At 35.3% G+C, this 16,423-nt stretch overlaps 1 pseudogene across 1 annotated transcript; it reads left to right on the top strand.

The window, feature by feature from the left end:
* The first annotated feature begins 1,629 nt into the window (after positions 1-1,629).
* Positions 1,630-2,079, top strand: LOC309969631 (cytochrome c-like; annotated as a pseudogene). Its single transcript has one exon. The product of its transcript is annotated as a cytochrome c-like (transcript).
* Positions 2,080-16,423: the final 14,344 nt, after the last annotated feature.

The following is a 16,423-nucleotide window of genomic DNA, read 5'->3' as shown; positions in this document are numbered from 1 at the left end:
GAAGGGAGCAGAAGAACCAAGCAATCTGTGTTTCAACAAGTCCTCCAGGTTATTCTGTCACATGTCGAAGTTTGAGAACCACTGTTGGAGATCGAGAGCTCATATGATGCTGTTCACATGTGTTTGACAATTGTTATTTTTTTCCTTAATCTCTTTGCAATCCATGGATATAAGCGGCAATGCTGATATTTGGAACTCTCTGAAAGGAAATGTCAGTGCCTTCATATTCCAACTAATCTACAATTCTTATGAACTAAGATTTCCATAATTAAATGCTAGCATTTAAATATCAAATTCATCTGAGGCTTGAGGTCTTCTTCCAAGTGTACTTGCTGTTGGCAGAATTCGTTTCCTTCTCATGCTTTCAACATGGCTCTTTCCATCTCTTAGCCAGCAATGATATAGCGTCCTTCTTATGCTTGGAATCTCTGATTCCTCTTCTGCTTTCTTCTTCTGTTTTAAGGACTCATATGATTACTTGATACCATCTGGATAATTCAGGAGAGTCTTCCTTTTTTAAGGCTAGTTGAATAGCAATGTTGATTACATCTGCAAAGTTCCTTTTGCCACATAATGTAACAAATTTTGGTGTAACATTAGGGAACAAAGAACATGCTTGCCATAATTCTGTCAATCACAGAGTTAAAATTCAGACATTATATTAACCCAAACTAATGTAGTCGACACCTGTAACTGAGTATTTTAATGCCTTTCTATATTTGAGAAATTTCCTTTCTAAACTAATATTAGTTGGTGGTAAAGTCATCCTTTGTCTATAGACTCAAAAGTTTTGGATAATTATTTCCCTTGCAGCAAAAATGTTGTACCAGGACTTAGGATGCACCATCTAGACGCACCTGCCCTTGGAAGGCATTGATGCAAAGATGCAAGAATGATCAGGACTCATCCCAATTAGAAGTTTTGGATGTGATTCTGTGGACTACCCAACATCATTTAAGTAAATTCCTTTTCTGCTGACTTCAGCCAAGGCATATTGGAAAATAATTTCTCATAGATGTCTCATGTTCCTGCACATATTAACTGCCCTTTGTTCTTGACTGTTAACAATATCTCTATATCAAGTAGCCTTGGAAGGTAGACAATGGCAGGTTTTCTTATAGGCCTTGAAAGACAAAGATAGTGTTTCCCTGTGGAGCAAAGAGCAGGTGTACTCATAGCTTTGGAAAATAGAGACAATGTCTACTTCCATAGCAAAGGCTGACATAATTAGTGCTTATTATAAATCTTATGACCCCCCCACACACACAGATGGTGGGATGTATTTCCAAAAGTAGACAAGAGTAGTCATTTTTTTCCTTAAAAAATTTGAAGCAAATATTGACAATATGTTAAAATCAAACTACCAAAGCTAAGTAATAAATACAAATGTATGTGATTTATTAAACTTTATTTTTATGCTTCAAATTATAAAGAAAAAATTGACTTCTAATTTTTTTTTAGTGTAGAGCTATAACACCATAAATTTTAGGTGTATGTTAGAATGATTTATTTAAGAAGATCATTCTGGCATTTTCACCCGTACATAGGTGCGGACTGGCGTGTCCTTGGGATTAGAGAGCGGGACTTTTGGCTTGCAAGCGGGAATGGCTTAGGTCGTACACGGAGAAAGAACGATTTAAAAATGGGTGATGTTGAGAAGGGCAAGAAGATTTTTGTTCAGAAGTGTGCCCAGTGCCATACTGTGGAAAAGGGAGGCAAGCACAAGCCTGGGCCAAATCTCCATGGTCTGTTTGGGTGAAAGACAGGTCAGGCAGTCGGATTCTCTTACACAGATGCCAACAAGAACAAAGGCATCACCTGGGGAGAGGAGACGCTGATGGAGTATTTGGAGAATCCCAAGAAGTACATCCCTGGAACAAAAATGATCTTCGCTGGCAATAAGGAGAAGGGAGAAAGGGCAGACTTGACAGCTTATCTCAAAAAAGCTACTAATGAGTAATAGTTGGCCACTGCCTTATTTATTATGAAACAAATGTCTCATGACTTTTTATGTGTACCATATTTAAATTGATCTCATACTCTAGAATTCAGATCATGAATAGCTGATGTAATATTTCTGTCCTGATTTAAATAAGGTTGGCTTGTGGCTAAATGAATACGGTCAGCTTTTGGAATTTTGATAGTAATTCTGGTTCAGCAAGTACTGTCACTGTTTTCCCCTTCTAAAGAGATGATTAAACTTGAATAAGGAATGTTAATCTTTTCAGGGATATGGTAAATGCCTTCTCAAACCCTATAGGAGATTGGTTTTATATTTAGATTTCTATAACTGGTTATATTAATATATTTAAATATTGAGAAGCTCCCTTCACTGTCTCATAGACCAGCAAGATTCACCTGTGTTTCAAGTTGTGTTCATTCACCTGTTAAGGCAAGGGCTGAAGATACATTGACAATGTCCACTTTATCTTTTTGGTCTTAAATATGCCAATTTAATTAAAATTCTCCATCTAAAACATTGCGTTTTACTTAATGAAGAGCATTTTAGTGTGGTTTTGTATAGCATCAGATAAAGAATATTTAGTACTTCTCACATTTTATAGATGATCTTTTTAAATTTTTTTTTAATAGATGATCTTTAAGATCAGGTGTTTTTAAAATTCACCGTGACATGATAGGTTGGGAAACTTGCTTGTGAATTCTTTACAAAGTCAGACTAAGTTATAATTCAGGATTGACTTTTAAACAGGTATTCAGAAACACAACTGTAGAACTACTGTAGATGTGTGATTGGTAATGATGCTTTTGCCAACTCAGAAGGGTTAAGGTCGAGGAGCTCTATCATTAGCACAGATTTGTAAATTATCTGATCATAAGGCTTGAGAATTAAAAACAAAGTCTCAGATTAAAAAAAAAAAGAAGATCATTTCAACTTAGCACAATAAATTCACAAAGATATTCATAAGTAATTAAAATATCTATAATTTAAAATTTTATATTGTCTAGAAAGAAATTAGAAATCTAGTTTTTTCTAATTTTTTTTATTTTTGGGGAGGAGGGTGGGATCCCTAATCCCAGCATTATTCAAGGGCCAACTGTATATGGGAAGTGAAATATCAAGGGATCTTGGAAATATTTTTCCCAAAGGCAAAGACCAGAGAAAGAGAAAGACACAATGCATCTGAGATCAAATAGAAAAACGCTCCACACTCGTACTCTTTCAGTATCATTGTGATGTAGATGAAATTTATGACACTATGAACTTGAGTTCCAGCTATGCTGAAGTTCATGGAGTTTTCCAAACTAAGCTGTACCTTGCCTCCCTGCCTTGGCTCAAGTTGCTTCCTCACCTGCAGTGCTCCTTTCCTCACCATCCACTTGAGGGACAGCTACTCATCTTTTGAGATTTGCCACTCTGAGGCCTTTCCTGACCACCCATTCTTACTCCTGGTAGTTTTAAATTGCACACCCCTTTCTGCCACTACTGTGCTTTCTCTATAGGTCGACCACAGCACTTCATTATTATAGTTAACATGTCTACTCTCTCCTACTACATGGTACGCTCAAGAGAGCAAAGCTTTTATTTTCTTTGTTGAAACGTCCACAGCACCTATCACAGTGCCTGGCCTGTAATTTTGTGCATAATCAGTTAATGAGTGAGTAAATGATTAGATGGATGGTGGGTGGAGTTCCAGTAGATCTTAATAAATATTGAACGGCAACCTGCCTTGACAGTTGAATATTTCCACCATGATTCCAACTCCTCACCCCCCGATACTGATTTTAATGAAAATAGTTAAATAATCACAAAGAGGACAGAAATCCTTTCTTTCCTCCACAGACTCTTTATTGAACTCTTACTTGACTATAAAAAACTACTTTAGGAGCTAATGAATGAATTAGGAGCTAATCTAGCTGAATTTTTTTTTTTTTTTTTTTTTTTTTTTTTGCGGTACGCGGGCCTCTCACTGTTGTGGCCTCCCCCGTTGCAGCGGAGCACAGGCCCAGCAGCCATGGCTCACGGGCCCAGCCGCTCCGCGGCATGTGGGATCCTCCCGGACCGGGGCACAAACCCATGTCCCCTGCATCGGCAGGCAGACTCTCAACCACTGCGCCACCAGGGAAGCCCTAGCTGAATATTTTGACTGATCTCACACCGATCTATTTTTTTGCATGGGTCAGCATTAGTACGTATTAAAACAATCTGTATCCAGATTAATATATTTAGCTATATAATTGAGTATGCATTATTTTTTGTCTTAAAACTACTATTCAATAAGCAGACCACAAGTTGGTAGAAAATTTATATATGTGCACTTTACTCTGACCTAAAACTGAACCCATAAACTGCATTGTTTATTTTCACTGAGTCAACTGAGCTACTTCATACTAATATAGCGTAGTTAATTCAGTATTTTGAAATTCTTTATTACTTCCCCAATGCAATATTTTTGGATTTCACAAATGAAACCCTAATGTTTGGTAATGAGTGGAACATTCTTTTTTTAAAACAACAAGAGTCTAATTAGATGGGTAAGAGGTCCTACAAGATTTATTGAGTTTGGGACAGTAGTTTTATGTTTGTTTGCTGTTTGAAGGATGGAAGAAAGGAGTAAAGTACCAATCTAGAAGAGAAATTTCTATGCAAAATTTTCAGTTTTGAGAATTTGCTAGTGAGCTGGGTATTATTTTGGAAAGAAAGTCCAAAGCAATATTTTATGCCAGTACAAAAATTCTGAATTTTTAAGGTAATGAAATTTTTCAAAAGTTAAGTAAAATCAAATAAATATGAATTAAAGATTTGACAGTTTACAAGAACTTCAACTTCTATACTGTATTCTACTATTCAGGGTAAATTTTAACTGACACATAGCTTCTGCTTTAACATGATGATATTTCCCAGTGGTATTTTTATTTCTAAATTCCCATTTTCTCTATTAAATACTCAAGCCAACGCTATTTGCATCAAATATTGCACTGCCCCTGGAGATTTGTTTGCAGGTCTTTCTACTTTTATCAACTCTCTATTCCAAACAGATCCTATGAATTTCACCCTTAAGTCAAATGGTTTGGCAGAGGAAGACATTTCGGGGTAAAATTTAAATAGTAATGACAAGTATTTTGAAATATTCAACAGTCGAAACTTTTTAGTCTTTTTTTCCCTAAATGTATAAAACAAGCAAACATACTTTAAACAACGACAGTAAAAAGCTATTGTACTAAACAGAGACAGTCAACAGCTGGTAGAAAATTGAATTGAACTTTGTCCAGAGACAATAGAAAAAGGAAATTAAAGGCTTCAAATTGCTTATAGCAGGCCAGAGTAAATCCAACTGCTTTTTGAGGTCATTAAAACATCTTGAACGATTTTCCAAAGATTTTTGGTTCAAGAAGCCCAAAAAGATTTTGCCAAGCACTACTTTCCTCTTATTGTATTTCATAATAAATATAATCCATATGTTTCTGATTCATTTATACTTCAGTCATCAAACAGTTCTTGTGCAAGAGCTATTTGATTTCTAAGAAGTCATTTGAGCCTTTTATAGAAGTCTGCTTGTTTCCCTTGAAGTAAGTTTTGTAAAACTGAAAATACTTGATGTTCTGAACTGAGCTTTTAAGCTTTTATACAATCATAGAATCTTAGATATTAAATGCAATCTATCCCAACATCCATCCCAAAGTAGAATACTTCTTACCAATCTCTGGCAGATAAAATTTTGGTTGCTTCTTTACCATTTTCAGTGATAGGGAACTCATTATTTCAGAAAAAAAGCTAATTCCATCAAGACTCATCCCTTCCTCTCTCCTGTCACACAATAGCTTGGCACTTATAAGGCTAAGTGTGGTTATGTGTGTGTGTATAATGACTTTGTCCTTTTTCTCAAATGCCTCCTTGTACCTTAATGCTACCTTCCCTTTATTTTGATAATTTGGGAATTTACCTTACATAGAGAAACTATCTTGAAACACCAGTGTGTCTTAGAAAAGCTTCAATTTTTTTGTTTAAATATGTAAAAGACCTATAGATTTTGCATAATGTTTCCATTTAATCCATATTACACCCCAATAAGAAAATACCGGGCTTCCCTGGTGGCGCAGTGGTTGAGAGTCCGCCTGCTGATGCAGGGGACATGGGTTCGTGCCCCGGTCCAGGAAGATCCCACATGCCGCGGAGAGGCTGGGCCCATCAGCCATGGCCACTGAGCCTGCGCGTCTGGAGCCTGTGCTCCGCAACGGGAGAGGCCACAACAGTGAGAGGCCCGCGTACCGCAAAAAAAAAAAAAAAAAAAAAACCACTGTCCCATTTGAAGGGGGAACCTGAACTTCAGAGATTTGATTAACTTTAATGAGGTCACATGACTGTTTAGTAGCTCTTGTATTCAAACCCAAGACTTGTTGATTCCAAAGGCATGGATCTTTCTTCTGCACAGAACTGAATTTCCATTAAAATTTCCTCATAAGGTCTTTCGAGAATGACGTAGAGCAAAACAGACTGAGCTTTACACAGCTACATATTTAACTGCTTCAGAACTGTCTACGTAGTAGGTTGTGTCCCATGAAAGCACTATTTTTGTCAGTCAAAAACGTTCAATGTCTACAATTTTTATGACTCAGTTTAACATATATTCTTGACACCATGTTTGCCTTAAGTTTTGTAGTAGAAAATTTCAGGTGGTGCATCCATAAGCTCAGTAGGCTGAGGAAAATTAAGTGTTTTCTTTAAAAAAGTTAAAGAAATAACAGACCTTTGCTCAACTGTAAATACTTTTTTTTTTTTTTTTTTGCGGTACGCGGGCCTCTCACTGCTGTGGCCTCTCCCGTTGCGGAGCACAGGCTCCGGATGCACAGGCTCAGCGACCATGGCCTACAGGCCCAGCCGCTCCGCGGCACGTGAGATACCCGCGGACCGGGGCATGAACCTGCGTCCCCCGCATCGGCAGGCAGACTCTCAACCACTGCGCCACCAGGGATGCCCCAAGTGTAAATACTTAATTAAAAATTTAAAGTCCCAAGGGACTGGCTCCAGGAACCACCCTCACAGGCCCCTCTCCACAATACCAAAATCTGGGCAGGCCCAAGTCCCTTACATAAAATGACTTAGTACCTTCATCCTGCGGGACGCCAGAAGAATCCCAGTACCTTCATCCTGCAGGACGCCAGAAACAGAATCGCGCGGGAAGCGGAATCCCGCGGGAAGAAGCGGAATCCCGCGGGAAGAAGCGGAATCCCGCGGGAAGAAGCGGAATCCCACAGGCGGTTTTTAACTTAAGTGACTTTTTCTCATCCTCCTTTTAAAAAAAGATCATGATATAAGGAGCTACTCTCTGTTTCTGGGTATAAAGCAGGGATACATGTTATTAAAATTTTATTTGTTTTTCTCCTCTTAACTTGTCTTTTTATTACAGGGATGTCTCAGCCAAGAACCTAGAGGGGTAGAGGGAAAATTATTGGCCCCCTCCCTCCAGTTTGGAAACCAGTTTAGGACTTTCTGAGACACCATACTCATTTTAGAGGCTACAGACATGATCCTAAAAAGCTAGCAGAAGCTAGTGAAAGCTAAGAATTGTGCACAGTTAGCTTTACCAGATCTCACTCCGTAGCGCCTGGTCAAGAGAGGTAGGTAAAAATTTCTTGCTCCTTCCTTTCCAAATATAGATTAGCAGGAAAAAAATATTTGTGTGAACTTTTTTCTTAGGTATAGTAACTTTGTTAAAACTTTGAGTACTCTTGTCTTCAATTGATCCTTTTCCTCCTAGAGATGGTAATTGTTTCCTTTTGTCTCTGTCTTGTGTGTCATTTATCATAAGGAAGAGAATCATATGTGTGATGAGGTTTTCCTTTTGGCTTGTTTTATGTGTTGGGAGCTTGGCTTTGTGACCAGTGAGAATATTATCTCTGGTATCCTCCAGATAGAGTATGCATGTACCAGCACCCACTGGGCAGACAGCCCAGTAGGCTGTGGATCCAAGAAGCAGATTTCTCTTTGCCCAACTGTGCCAGCTCTCAGGGGAGTTTATTATAAGTGTCCTAATCCATAAGGGGCCCTTGTTGTCTCATTAATGCTTAAAAAGTCCCATTCCAGTATTCCTGCCCAGTGTCACAGATTAGTGGGTCTGTAACTAGAGGTGTTTCCTGTTCTCATGGGAAACTAGTGCACTACACTAGTGCTTACCACCTGTGACAACAGTGTTCTTTGCTTTCTTAGGATAACTTTGAGGGTGGATTTTCTGGCTCTTGTGAAGGCTAAATTTCTTTTGGGATGCCTTTGCATCCATGGTTAACCCATAAAAAGGCTTATTGGTTTGAGTTACCATTGGATTTAATATAAGATTCTACACTTGTCAATACCAAGATGATGGATTCTTTGAATTAGATAAACTTCTATATTTGAAAAAAATTAGTGAAGTCTCATTCTAAACAATTGCCTTATTGGTACCTAAAGACAGATCAAATAGAAAGGAGGACACAAAAGAGTTTGTCAGCTAGCCTTAAGGATTCCTTTAATAAAATGAAATTACAAAGACCTTTTGTCTCCACTTTGAGAAGATCACACCAAAATTATCGAAGAGTTAGATCAATGGACATTCACAACCACACTCACAGGGGTGTTCTTCCCATCCACATTATAGTGGTTACCAGGCAACCCATATGCCCACCCCCCCACCCCACCCCCACCCACCCCGCCAGGGCAAAACAGCCCTCACAGAGGAAATGGATGACTGGAATTTCATTCAGGTTTTCACAGGTAAAGGATCACCTGGAGGTCAATGTTCAGGGGCTAATAAAAACAATAGTAGAGGTTTTCCTCCAGAATGTAAATTGATCCAAGGTTGAATTGTGTGCTCAGAAAAAAAAAAAAGAAAGCCTTCCTTAAAGGCTTTGATAAACTTTTTAAAGTCACACTAAAGCACTAGGATGTAAAGATCTTCTGATTTCCATCATAGTTGGAAATCTGCCTTACTATAAAGAAACAAAGTTTAGTTGGATAGGTAGGTCAGTCACTTGATATTCAGGATACAACCTAATTCTTTGAGGTATTAGAAGGAACTTTGTCTTGCAAAGCTCTGCAAAACCAGAAATATGGCTCCAGAAGCAATTCAAAACCCAACTATCATTTTTACCAAGCCCCAAACCCCTCCTATTTGTCTCAAAGTCTTGTATATAATGGGACACTGGAAACAGAATTATCCTGCACTTAAGAAAAAGAGGAAATTTAAAAATAATAATTTTTTCCATACACCTCTGATAACAGGCATATATTCCCCAAAACTTCTAGGAGAAAATTTGTATACTTTCTCTGTACCATTGAGATGTAAATCTTCTACCCTGTCTTCTCTAGGACCTAAGAGCTATTCTTTCAAATGCAAACTTAATGGAGAATTTCTCATCAGAAGGAGATAAAAGGAACTATTTGTAAATTAGGCTAATAAAAAAATCTTAAATATCCTCTCTACAAATATTAAGTAAAAACTTTAGCCATCTGGGCTGGTAAATTTAATTTATTCCTACTGCCAAAACTCAGTTTGTGTCAAACTCCTCTCTCTTTTAAACTAGTTAGATTTGCATGACTGAACCTGTCATCGTTAAAATTTGGTAGCAATTGCTATAACATCTCTGTTTGTGTTGGTCTGTAGGTTTACATATGTCTATATATGTATGTTATATATGTGTGATATTTTTCTACCTGCAGATGGTATTGCCTAAATTAATTTGTAAATAAAGACTGGGTATTCTAAAACTCTCAGATATATAGACTATCCCAAATGCTTTTCAAGTACATGTGATCTGTGATAATCTTCAGTAAATAAAACCTAGTTGAAGTGCGTTGGTTTAATTAAAATAAGCAACTCTTCAGAGTTATCAACATTAAATATAATGCAGACATGCAATTTTTATTCTACCTGAGTTTACTAGTCAAATTTATGTTGTCTTTGTTACAAAATGTGTCAGCAAAAACAAAAAAAAACCTTGAGATGATTTCTGATGTTTGGCTTTGTCTAATGCCTCATGAAATTTTGCTTGGTAATATAAACAAAATTGTTGTGAACATGTGATTTAGACAGGTGTAAGTGGGATAAGAGTTTTTAGGTAGACTTTTCAGCAATAACTATATTTTATGTTATGTGTACTTAAATAGTTTAATGGATCTCTTTGGTATCTTGAAACCTTAGAGCTTTGCTGAGTTTAAATGATGGAAATTTACTGAATATTGATATTATTTTCCAATAAGATAAAATACTGAAGCATTGATTATTGAAAATAGTTTGGCCTGTTTTGGGCTTTTGCCAACCAAAAATCGTCACTTTCCATTTGCCTTTACAAGGATGAAGTCAGTAGCTACTGTGGTCGCTAACCTTCAAAACACCCTAAAAGGAGTTCAGGGTGGAGGTCAGGAATGAGGCACTCTGCTCTGGGAAAAACTGGCAGAACAAGTCTTCAGATGGTTAGATATTTTCAGGAGATTTTATGAGCCCCATTTTTTGCATCTTCTAATATCTAGAAAAGCACTAAAATTATTAACAAAGACATCTGCTCCTGGTGACTTGCAGCAACCTTCTGCCAAAGTGTGTGCTTGACTGCATGTACCCACTTCACTAAAATCACATGTATGCTGACCTCTTTGGAGCAGTTCCTCAGAGCTATCTGAGAGGCTGTCTCCCAGGCTATAGTCCGCATTTTACCCCAAATAAAACTTAACTCACAACTCTCATGCTGTGTGGTTTTTTTTTTCAGTTAACACTTCCTTATTGTAGAGAACCAAAGATAGTTTGATCTGTTAGTAAACACACCTGTGCCACATTGAAAAATTTTATATGATGAAGCATATGCTTCTAGAAACTATGAAATATTTTCATAAATTTTCCAATCTAAAGAATGCTGGTATAACAGAAAGTTCATAATTGCTTGCTTCTTAGTTTTCACTACAAATTAATGCTTCTAAGGGTTAAGAATTTTAATTAATATGTGTAATCAACATTACTAAAATAAGAGAAATAACTCCATATGCAATGAAAATAAGATGTGTTTTAGACTAAAAAAAAAATTATCAATATGAGGTATGGAGGTGCATTTTTTTAAGGGAAATGAAAGTAATTTTGTCACAAAACTTTTTTATTTTTTTTCAGAATGGGAAAGAGGAGAGAAAAGGACAAAATGGTATAGAACATTCAGAAGAGAGAGAGGAAATCTTACCTCGGGTGCTCAAATTGACTAAAATTAAATGAATATACTGTAAGGGTTTTAAAACAAGCTTTAATATCAATAGTGTCCTTATGTAAAACTGGAATTTAATTTTCTTTCATCAGTTAAAAGAACAAAGTTTTCTTGGACTGTTGGTCTGATACTGATAAGAAGTTGTTAAATGTTTTTCTTTACCTTTTAAGTAATCTGCCTAGAAAGCAAACACTTTGTATTTTATCAACATAGTTTCAATGTGCTTCATGCTATCTCAATCAGGCCTTTGATTATTTAAGAAAACTGCATCTTCTAATATTTATAGAGCCAAGTTTTGCTCACAACTATGTAGGCTTCTGTATTTGCCTTTAAAATTTTTTATTGTCACTTTGGTTAAATAGATAACTGAGCATTGTTTCATAATGATCAGTGATCTTTACTTAGTCAAGTGTCCAAAACTTTTGATATTTTTGACAAACTTCCCCAAATCAAATTCTAAATAAAGTGTTTTTGATCTGGAAGTAACTTTGGGATTTTTCCAGTGGGTCCCTGGAACATATCAAAAAATTTGTTGTCTCTCCCTATCAAAGGAGAGATATTAAACTAATTAGGCTTATTTGATATGTTAAATTATGTGGGAAGCATTGTCATATAAGTGATGCTAAACCTTCTTAGACATATTTGTGTGGATATATGTTTTTAATATATGATCCATAAATTGTACACAATTCTTAAAATTCTGATACATCATGGTATAATGTTATCGGTCATAATTCTGCCTATTAAAATGTTGTATGTCACAGAAATAATAATTTTCTTGTCAACTACATTATAATGAACTTTCATTAGATCTTTAACTACAGACATTTTAAAGTCTTTTGTCGTTTATAGAGTGTTATTGTTTTACTCTGATTCTTTTGAAAAAGTATTTCTGCAAAAGTTCTTCATCTTCAAGGAGATTCATAGAAAGGACTCTGGCAAGCACAGGTTTGTGATAACTTTTAAGATCACAAAAGTAAACTAGGTAAGAATATATAGAACTAATGGAAAAACTGGATCCAAGTAGAGCAATAATTAATAACTGAGACTGAACTGATAATTTTTATGACTTTGTTTGAAACATTACTGGTTCTTTAATGTTTTGTTTTAAGATTTAAAAAAACCTTTTTTTTCTTTTATCTTAAGCAAACTATGATTTACAGCAATTTTTAAAATTATATCTTTGTAAGTAGAATTGAAACAGTTACTTTTTCTCCCTACCTGATCCCTCCAGAATTCACAAATTGTTAGTGAGTAGTATTATTTTCATGAAATTTATTTCTTTAAGTTAGTTAGAACCTGTTCTCCTTATAACAGGAAACAATTAGAAATATTAATTATCAAAGCTTTGACTGGAATGTCAGATTTGAGAATGTGCGTAGAATCAGATACACCCAACAGCTTTAAAGAACTTAGGTTTACTTTATGAAGTCAATAAAGCCTCTTGGAGATACAGCCTTATCTTTTTTATAGAGTTTCTGACAGCCTAACTAGGTGAGTAAGGAAGATCACTTCCTGGCAGGTACAGGTACCTCAGGATATTTGGGGGACCTTGAGAAGAGAATAATTAACCTAAATAAACAGACATTACAGGCTAAGACAGATGACAGGTCCTTGACTTGTCTGCTTGGGATTGAGAGGTTTTTTAAAATCCAATCAGATTCCTTATGAAAAGTTCAAGCAAAGAAGATTCAAGAGAACCTTTATAGGTCAGTCATTACTTTTGCTCTACTTATGTAAATAATCAGGCCAAGTTTATTGAAACTAGACTTATTTTGCAAAAAAAAAAAAAAAAGTAGTCTTAATTTTGCTATCTTTAAAAGAAATAAGGGTTATTTTAGAAAGACCAAATATTTTCCAAGACACACTTGTGGAATTTAGATTCTAGTTCTGTTAATTGTATTTGCCGTTTTGTTATTTACCTGTTAGCTGGACTGGATCCTGAATTCTTCTAATTTCCTCAATTACCTAGCTAAAACTCTCCAAACTAATGTTTCAATTTTCTCCCACCCTTTTGACTTGGAATCACTAACTTATGCTGCCTTTTTCCCTGAAGCCCTGCAAACTAAATGCATGAACAACTGGATATGAACTTCAGAGAAATTTTCAGAACAACTCCTTTTTTAGATAATCTTTGTAATATTGTGTGTGGGTCACTCAGAAAGTTTACCTGGACACTTAATTACATCATCAGAAACATTCAATGTGCAAAAGATGCTTTGACCCTGACATCTAGAAATCTTCTCAGCTGGCTTCCCTCAGAGCTCAAACTGGGTTTATGTCCTGCTTCAATTACTAACCTTTGTTTTTCTCATTTCCATAGAAATGCCTTATTAAATACCTGATTTCTGGAATAATACAGGCCTAGCTTTGGGAGCACGGCTGCATCACTGCCTCCTGAATGAGACACAATTGTTTAACTGAATTGGCCAATTTTCAGGATTAAGACTGGTTCAGTATGAAGGAGCAATCTATAAACTAAACTTCTGGACTTGAAAGTTCTTATTTGAAGTTTCAGAGGCAGGACTAAAGGGGAACAGAATTTTGCTACCCCAAAGTATGTCTCATTGGCATAAGGATTATATTGAGCTAGTTATTATTGAGAAACTGCAAACATAAGAGAAGCTCTGAAAACCAAGTTACCACTTTACAAGACCCATTTACGTTTATAAGGGAAATCTCTACTTGTAAAGGAGTCTCCCTGTCTACACCAGAAAAAGACAGATGAATCTAGCAACTCTTATCAATTCAGAAGACAACAACTTAAATGTGTATAACAATCTGTCTTTGTTACTTTGCTTTTCTTGGCAACCTTCCTTAAACGGCATCCCCTTACAACATCTTTTGTCTTTAGGTGGAGATGTTATTTAAGGTGGTGGCTTGGGCCATTTCAGAGTATTTAGTTTTCTTGGGTATCTCCTATGAATACAGGAGGTATACATGTTATTAAGCTTCTCTTTGTTTAATTAAAATTATGACGTTGAAATAACTACTATCATAACAAGAATGTATATTGGCATTTCCTCTATTGATTGATTAAAATTCAACAAGCATATGTTTGTCAACTAATTCTTGTCTTTATAATCATATCCTTAAAATATTTTCAGAGAAATAACATTTCCAGAACCGAAGAGAGGCTCTAATGGCATGGACATTAATTTTTTTTAATATTGTTAATTTATTTTCTAACTTCGTACACTATATTACTAGCAGCCCATGTTAATTAAATATTACTTATATAAGGGGAAAAAAATAGTGATGCCTTGTGATGCTTCAGTTACTGGGTCAAATATATTTTTGTCCCATCCTGACTTCATCGCTTATTAACTCCTCTGCTTCAAGCTAAATATCTCGCTGCCAGACTGTTACCTCATTTACAAAATGGCAGGTAGTAATATACATGACATAGAGCAATTCCATAAAACTATATGATTTGCAATATGATAATCCATCAATAACTGCATGCTTCTTATCACCTACAATTATTGTTTGCATATTTACCAGATTAATATTTAAAGTTTCTTTATTACACATAATAAAGTCTTGTTAAATACTTCTTATTTTTTTTTCTCTGTATATCTATTAGATTACCAATGGTTTTTGCATAGATAGATTTGCACAAATTCCGTATATGATCAACATTTTTATATTTTGGTGTCATTTTAAACAAAGATGTAACTTTTCTGATTATAAATTTTATTCTGTTGCTTTTAGATTTAGAGGTATTTCCTTTTGGAGACCTAGTATTCATTTATACTTTTAAAGCTATTTTCTGATTTATTATTTAAAAACCATCTGGAAATAAACAAACAAATAAATAAATAAAAACCATCTGGGATGTATTTCAGCTTATGGAATGAATGTGATTCTAATTTTATCTCTTCTTTTATTTCTTACTTCCAAAATACATAATAAGTTCGATGAAAGCAATTATAGATTATTTATCTTTTCCTAATTTTCTCTGATTTTATCATTTAAAATGATAAATACCATTATAAAGGACAACTTTCATATACCTAAGATAATATTTTAAAATATTCTTTGTTGTTTCCTCAGGATTTGTTTATCTATTCATTCTGTTTTCTTCAGACACAAATATAGGAATAATAATAACATCATAAAGTGAACTTGGAATCTTTTTACCACACTTAAAGTTTTGGAAAAATGTAAACAACTTAGTTGCCTTCTGGAATTAAGACAGTAGAGAAAAATAAATCCCATTCTTCTCCTGAAAATCATCCTTAAACAGGCAGAAAACGGAACATTATTGCAAACTCTATCAACACCTCTTATAATAAATTCAAGCAAGAAATTAAAAGCTGAAATAGATCTGAGAGACAACAGAGATCAGAGAGAGCACTCTATAAAGAAGAAATGAGTCATAAATCATAGGCACTCATGAAATTAGTGTATGCTGGAAAGAGCAAAAAATAAAATCCTCATTGAGTAGACTGAATTGGATTTGAAAATAAACTAGTATGATTTATTTGCAAATAGATGAAAATGATCAAAAATGTGAACTAGGAAGAAATAGAAAATATGAATAGACCAATCACAAGTAACAAAATTGAAACTGTGACTAAAAATTTTCCAACAAATAGAAGTCCAGGACCAGTTGGCTTCACAGGCAAATTCTATTTAGAATTTAGAGAAGAGCTAACACTTACCCTTCTCAAACTCTTCCAAAAAAATTACAAAGAGAGGAACACTACCAAGCTCATTCTACATGATGTAGGCCTCCATCATGATACCAAGACCAGACAAAGATATCACAAAAATGAAAATTACAGGCCAATATCACTGATGAACAGAAACACAAAAATCCTCAATAAAATACTAGAAAACTGAATCCAACAACACATTAAAAGGATCATACACCATGATGAAGAGGGATTTATCCCAGGAATGCAAGGATTCTTTAATATAGGCAAATCAAACATTATAATATATCACATAAACAATTTGAAGAATAAAAAACATATGATCATCTCAATAGATGCAGAAAAAGCTTTTGACAAAATTCAACACCAATTTATGACAAAAACTCTCCAGACAGTGGGCATAGGGGAACCTACCTCAACATAATAAAGGCCATATATGACAAACCCACAGCAAACATCATTCTCAATTGTGAAAGAGTGAAAGTATTTCCTCTAAGATCTGGAACAAGACAAGGATGTCCACTCTCACAACTATTATTCAACATAGTTATGGAAGTCTTAGCCACAGCAATCAGAGAAGAAAAAGA

Source organism: Leucopleurus acutus (genome assembly GCF_964270905.1).
Source record: "Leucopleurus acutus genome assembly, chromosome: 12".
Taxonomy (NCBI): Eukaryota; Metazoa; Chordata; class Mammalia; order Artiodactyla; family Delphinidae; genus Leucopleurus; species Leucopleurus acutus.
The sequence above is the reverse complement of the archived record's forward strand: the minus strand, read 5'-3'. Positions and strand labels throughout refer to the sequence as shown.